We start from the raw sequence: 7745 nt of genomic DNA on the forward strand, positions 1-7745 counted from the left end.
TAAGTTTATAGTCGGATATAGTTTATATTTCCATATAATTGAAAAGGTAGCCGGATATAGTTATATCTCTATATAAATATATATATATTTCCATATAAGTGTATGTTATAATGACTATATTATTGAAATTTAGCCAAAAATAGTAATAAAATGAAAAATTATTTGTAATAAATTTCATTATTAAGTAGAATATATTAACGAGTAAATTTGGGGATTATGATAATAATTGAATATTTTGTAATAAATTCATTGTTTAGTAGAATATATTAAGGAGTAAATTAGGGGATTATGAGAATGATTGATTTAAGGTCCCACAATAATTTAATGTTTACCAAATCAAATTTGGAATATTAATCTTTTGCATTTAAATAAAAGACGAATTATAATAAATATAAATGTCATAAATAAGGGCAAATTTAACATTTGAAAAAAAGTTTTAAATCCAAAAATCTAAAATTATAAAATTTGTAAACATTGCACATTTGTAGAAATAAGTTTCCAAAATAGCTTATCCAAGATATTATCTCTTATGTTATACTTATAGTGGATTCATCAATTCATTAGGTAACCAGTCAAATTGTAATATTCCGGAAGATGTTAAACATTCTTCCACCTAATGTGAAATGTTCTAAAGGTAGACCAAAACATATGAGAATTCCTTCGACAATTGAATTTATGAATTTATGGAGTGTGCTAAATGTGGTTGATGAGGAAGATATACACATTTCCAGCATCATCAGTAGTATCATTATCAATAATGTTTTCCTTCCCCTGCATTATTGTCAATAGTAGATGGACTCACAATGTAATCCAATTAATTAGAATTCCATTTCCCCAAGTTAGAAATTAAAAAAAAATAAAATTATAGACATAAAAAATACTTCAAATAACGAAAATATTACATACCTCTAAGCTAAGATTAAGAAATACAGGTTCTTTGTTCAACTTGCTTATGATTTGTTAAGTATCGTATTACTTCTTCTTTCTTTTGGTTTAGGTAGCCCATTGAACTTAACCATGTTAATGTCCTGGTATAATATATACCTACACAAAACGATGAAACATACTACATGGTCATCAAGCTAACAAAAACTAAAAGAACATATAATCGTAATTCACATTAACTTAAAATACATTAACATAAAATACTTACTTGAATAATCAATCTCATACAAACTTATATACTATTGTATCAAACCACAATTAACAAATAAGGCTCCAAGAACCTACTTAATCAATTTAGACACTCTAGCACATGCTTGATTATGAAGAATAACTTTTTATGTCATTAACAGCAAACACAATCAATTCTAAGATACACGTATATGATAAATATAAAATATATGTATTGAATTCTTATAACTGAAGTATAATTAAGTACCCACTTGGTACTTATTTGTAGATATAAACTACATCTGGATATAAACAATAAGTATCGAATAGTCACTCTCATATAAACTTATATACTATTGTATTAAATCACAATTAACAAACAAGGCTACAAAAACCTACTTAATCAATTTAGACACCCTAACACGTGCTTAATTATGAGGAATAACTCCTTATCACATTAATAACAAATACAATCAATTACCATTCTAAGATACACCTATATTGACCAGGCTATTGAGTTCTTATGACTACCCAATTGGTACTCCAAATAAGTACCCAGTTAATTGCAAACTACATCCAAATGTAAACAAAAATGACAAAGTCTCAATTGGCATTGATTATCCACATTAATGCATCTATTATTTAATGTCTTTTCGCTCAAATGAACAAAGGGATGACATTTGTGCTCCAGAACACTAATACAAACTATATACAGTTGCATTTTCACACTACAACAAATCTGGATTTTAATGACGGACAAAAAAAAAAAAACTCGGAAGAAACAATGGCGGACAAATGTACACTGCCCTTCTTTTCTATTTTGTGGTTTAAGATGGAAGTCAATGTTTCTGGGGTTTGGTCGTGTGATTCTGCTAAAAATTATCCTAGTTTTCATTTAATTTGACTTTCTTCTGCATTTGGGTATATGGGTTTGTTGATGTAAACTCAAGAAGAGAATACCCGCTGTTATTTTGTATATACATTTGTTTTTCTTGAAGTCAAATGACAATAACAAATTGAAATTTTGAAAGTTCTACCATTGAAGTGCTAAATGGAATTAGATCCTCAAGTAGGAGATTCCACCCATTTGATTGTGTTAAAGACAACACACTAACTTACTATTGGCCTTTAGTTTTGGTTACTGTTTTAGTGTTAAGACACAACACTTACAGAAAATGAAGGATTCTTACCAAAAACTAAGCTATAATTCTAGAGATTTTAGTGGAATACAGTAATCCTGACATTCTCTATAAATACTACACAGGGAGATGAAATAAGTACGGAAAAGATACAAGGTCAAATGGTACCAATCTATACAAGGAAAGTTGCTGTAAAGATCAGCAGTAAAATAAAGGGAATCAGTATCAATTTTGGGGCTAATTGATATCATTACTCACTTCTTGTCTTTTTAGATTTTTATTTATGTTTCTTCTTAATGGAACTTATTTCTTAAAGGCAACCACTTCTCAATCTGAAACTAAGTTCTTTGAAAAAATTTATTAATATGAAATTGATGATATTGAAGCTATGTGAGGATTGATGGACATTGGATTAATATATTTCCATGGTTATTTAATTTGAATTTCAACTTTGAACTTGTCTGAGAACTTAGTTATTTAATAAAATTGAGTCAAAGAAGAGAATACTTGTGTTTTTATTATTGAATGAAGAAGCTCAATTGTTCAATATGTAGCCACAGTGCACAGAAGAATGAATAATAAAGGGAACAAATCAATATGTTTCTATAGTCGGAGAGAATAAAGATACATAAGAAAATAAAAGACAAGACTAATAAATATATACTAGAGTGCCTCATTATTGACAGCAAAGTAAACCTTTACTGATCTACAAATAGAGTTGGAAAAATACTTGTCGAAATAGAAGGGCAGTTGAAATAGAATCAATCAGTAGCATATGTTACTGGTCAATTGATAGCAGGCTTACGTGAAGATTGTTTTATTTAATAGTTGTAATAGATGGTTGATTATAGTTGATTATAGTTGATTGTGTTAATTTGGTTTTGCCTTCAACACTTACTGCACACTAGTGTTTAATAGTTATAAGACTATTTTATAGATTCTATGGCTTCTCAAATCTAATTCTTCATGCTAGTTAGTGAAAGAAACAATTCCATACTTCAAGGGTGAGGCTTCACTTTACCAAGTTTGAAAAACAAACAAAATTGATGATTGTATAACATTTATTAATGGCAAGCAACTTGGTATGTGGGCTTTTCTCCGTGTCCTTTACATCAGTTGATCTTTTTTAAGTTTAAATTTGTTTACTTAGTGTGTCTGGGTTGGATAAAAAATCTAAAAGGGAAGAGAAATTCCTATTCTTAGTATATGATGTTTTCAGATGACCATCTATTGTGGTTTATGGAGGGAAGATGTCCTTGACATATCAAGATAATTGATTAGAGGTTGGAATTTGAGTTCTTGAAGCTTGGTTAGCTTTGATTATCTGATGGGAAGGGATAAGAGATTTGAAGTAAAGGCTCGATGAATTAGTTCTATAATCCTATTTCTTTAAAATATTCTAGTCCAAATTGAATGGAATTTTTATGATGCATCAATTAGCAAGCTTCTCTCCTAATTTCTCTGGTAAGCATATGATGGTTATGATGTGATTGGAGGTCTGTTGTTTTTTTCTTCTTCCATCACGTCACATGGGGAGAGCATTGGATTCTATTGGGTATGAATTTTTTCATGATACAAACCAGCTGCTACATTGTTAATCATAAATTGTTTGCAAAATTTTTGTGTGTTTTTATCGTATAAGCAACGAAAGCTTGGACTTATAAGTTGAAGACTATCAATTTTCCCTTTTGAGCGTTGATGGATTGTATCAAAGCAAAATCATAGGATGTTTGGACTATATTTGTACAAGAGTTGCGACAGTACATAAATAATCTTCTTACTAAAAGTTAACAAATTTAGATTTTTTATAGTTTCTTCTGCTCTACTAATATATCATATTTGTAAACTAAGTTGTTTCATTGGTTCAATTGATAGCGTTATTTATGTTAGGAAATTCTAACATGCATTATTTAGAATAGAACTTTCAGGCATTCAGAATGTTAAATTTTACACATACAAGTAGTTTTTATATTATGTGTGGAACATTTTTCTTCAATTGACATCTAATATCATGAGTCACAACCAGTTCAGAGTTGTATGCTGCATTTGGAGAAGGGTGAATCGTCTATTGATCCTCTTCCAATTGACTTCTTAGCAGCAACAGAATTAAAGGTACTTAGCAGAACTTTATATTCTTGAAATTTTGTTTATGTTATATGATTTTCTTTTAGGGGTAAGGGATTAAGAAGAAAAGGGAGGCATCTTTGAAGTTGATATTTTTTTTAGTTGTGATTCATGAGTAGGGAGGATGAGAAGAATTTTGATGATAAAAATCAATGTTTATAATGTTTGAGATGAGACTATTTTTGTAGTTTCCTTCTAGACAAAGGACTTTCTATATGTAGTGTACTAGTCAAGAGGGGTCTATAGAGTGCAAGTACTATGTGTGAAGTATAAACGAGAAACAGTACAAAACTCTAGTACTCTCATAAATGAACTTGTACGTATTATTATCTATTTTTATGCGTGTATATATTGATTTATTCTTATATTAGGATTATCTTTCTTTTTTGTAGTTTAGTAGAAAAAGTGCATTGAGACAAGAAGAAATAAACGAGGTTCGAATAGAATGCGCAACTTTTGTTGGAAGATTTATGTAAGATTTATGTAGGCCTACTTCTGAATTTGTTCGTTTGGTTTATTTGATGCAAGTATTTGGACCGAGTTGCTTTGTGTAGTAGCATTAGTATAATGGAAATACTTTTTTGTTTATATTAGTGTTGAATTGTTACTATTTATGTAGTAGTATTAGTAGAATGGAAATACTTTTTTGTTTATATTAGTGTTGCATTGTTGCTTAATACACTTTGTGGAAGAATGAGGTGGTCATATTCGGTTTTTGTGTAGAAGGATGTTAAATATATATACATAGAAGTTTATATTGAAGTGTTGGATTGTTGCTCAATGTACTTTTTTGAGTAATAGGTGGTTGAACCATTCGTTTTTTGTGTAGGATGGTGTTACTTATATATCGAAGTTTATATATAGAAATGTTTGATTGTTGTTGAATGTAGTTTATGGAGAGATGAGTGGTCCCATATGAATCATGTGTACTATTTTATTGCATTCCAGATTAGTTTTGGATTATTCTTAAAAGGTCAGGTTGAGATATTGAGGTCATATTTAGTTTATTCGTTATATTGTTTTAGAGTAGATGAATGTATTAAAAGTTTTAGTTGCATATTAATTGGCTAATTTTGATACAATATTGAGATATTATTTTGAGAATAGGTTGGAAGGAAAAATGGTTGGATAGCCACCAATCTGGTAACCAACTATTTTTTTTTAATTAAAATTTCATGAAATAATGACGGTCAATGTCTGTCATGAAATATAATCATTCAATGACGCACAAACGATGACGGACATACAATGACGCACAAACAATGACATACATCCAATGACGGGCAACAACCACTATGAAAAATGACAAGAAATAAGGACACTCGTAAAGATGTCGGTCATTGCCCGTCATAGTTACCCTTTCATGACGGGCATGTCCGTCATGAAAACAAATTTTCCGTCATTAAAATTGTCCGTCATTGAAAAGAAACAAGGACACTCGTATAGATGACGGTCACCTGACCGTCATTGATAGCTTTTAATGACGGGCAATGCCCGTCATTAAAACCTGAATTTGTTGTAGTGTCAGATAGAGGCAATAAAATTTGAACCTTCTCCAAAAAGATCTCAAGTTATTGGTAACCTAAACTAATTTATTAAGGGAATAAGTCCGAAACCAACATGATGAGAAATCAAAGACAAAATAAAGAACGTAAACTAAAGGACCATAGTAATTAGATTAGATCCCAACAATCCTGTTTCTTTGTTTGGAATAGAGAACCAAACCCTAAATATGTTGGAAAAGTAAAGTTAACTCCAACCTTCAAGTTCTTACGATTTCTATAGTCGAATTGTGGAAGAGATTGTGAGAGGAAGAAAATCAAGTAAGGGAGATCACTTTAACGAAGGATAAGTTGAAATAACCATGAAAAAGTGTTGGGAAATAGGACTTTAACAATTTTTGAAAAGCCTATTTGTAACTTTTTTGCCTTTGAAAGAATGATTTATCCTTCAAATTTGACTCTTTTTGGTTGATGAAATTGTATTATTCTAGTAACACTCGTACTAGTATCCAAAAGGCCACTCACCAAAGCTACTGAATATTATTTTTGTTCAATGGAACAAGAACTTGCAAAAAACATGTAAGGACTCCCTAGCACCCACACCAGTCATCCATAAACATTTGCAATCAACTACGATACTTATTTGTAGATATAAACTACATTCGGATATAATCATATAAACTTATATACTGTTATATCAAATCTCAATTAACAAGCAAGGCTAAAAAACCTACTTAATCAATTTAGACACCCTAGCACATGCTTGATCATGAGGAATAACTCCTTATAACTACATGCTTGATTTCGACACCCTAGCACATCAACAGCAAATAGAATCAATTATGATACACGTATATGATAAATATAAAATACATCTGGCTATTGAGTTCTTATAACTACCCACTTGGTATTTATTTGTAGATATAAACTACATCCGGATATAACACAATCAGCCCAAATTTGCCCCAAGAATGAAAAATTTAACATGGTCGAAGGAAATCATAGAAAGAGGCTGTCTATTAAGTTACGAATCATAGGAAGTGCCAGAAATTAGAGGTTATAGTATGATAGGGACTAATTAATTCGTAGTGTCTCACTGGTTTAGAGTTCCATAGAAAAAGGAAAATCTAAGAGCAACATTATACCTCAACACCGTCAACCTTGCATATGAAGACCTTTTCCCATGCCAAATTTTAAACTACGGAGATATTTTTTGAAAATACAAATTTTTTCAAAATGCTTGAAAACCATGAGTATGGAATCTAACAGAAATATGATATATGGGTATGTGGAATCTACATCAACTATAGTGCTATAAAAACAAAACTCTAACAATCAAAATATAAAATCAGAAACAAATTAAACCTCGAGTTTAAAATGGTGAGAAGCTTGACGCCGATAGTGACGAGAAGAACAAGACGACCTGCTACCAGCGAGTGAACAGAATAAACGGTCAGAAAATGGTGTTTAATGAAGAAAAAAAAGTAACGAGCAGATGAAGAAGACAAAACAGGCGTAAGATTTTGGGATTTGAGAATTTGGGTATTTTTTATTTATGGATAGTGTAAAGTGACATAAATTAGGGATTTAAAATTTAACCTTCCAAATCAACCATTTTAATTTCCATTAATAATATTTAGGTGTAAATAAAAAGAATATATTGGTAAATAAATGAGTTTATTTTATGACAAAACTTTAAATTTTGTAGATTGAATCATTTTATGTAATTATAATCTGTCTATCAATGTACTAATCCCTTAGAAAGTAAATGATAATTTTTAGGGAAATCCTAAATAATGGTTACGTACAAGATATCATAATGAAAAATGGTCAAAGTTTTCATAAATGGCATATATGACCATACTTA

At 30.2% G+C, this 7745-nt stretch overlaps 1 long non-coding RNA gene across 1 annotated transcript; it reads right to left on the reverse strand.

Annotated features, from left to right (window-relative positions):
- Positions 1-556: 556 nt before the first annotated feature.
- On the reverse strand, positions 557-7386 carry LOC148210023 (uncharacterized). The gene is made up of 3 exons (XR_015792382.1): positions 7244-7386; positions 907-1044; positions 557-771 (listed from the first exon to the last, which is right to left on the reverse strand). It is a non-coding gene; the product is annotated as an uncharacterized LOC148210023 (long non-coding RNA).
- Positions 7387-7745: the final 359 nt, after the last annotated feature.

Source organism: Momordica charantia (assembly GCF_013281855.1).
Source record: "Momordica charantia cultivar OHB3-1 chromosome 7 unlocalized genomic scaffold, Mcharantia_2.0 BLBB01000007.1, whole genome shotgun sequence".
NCBI classification, from domain to species: Eukaryota; Viridiplantae; Streptophyta; class Magnoliopsida; order Cucurbitales; family Cucurbitaceae; genus Momordica; species Momordica charantia.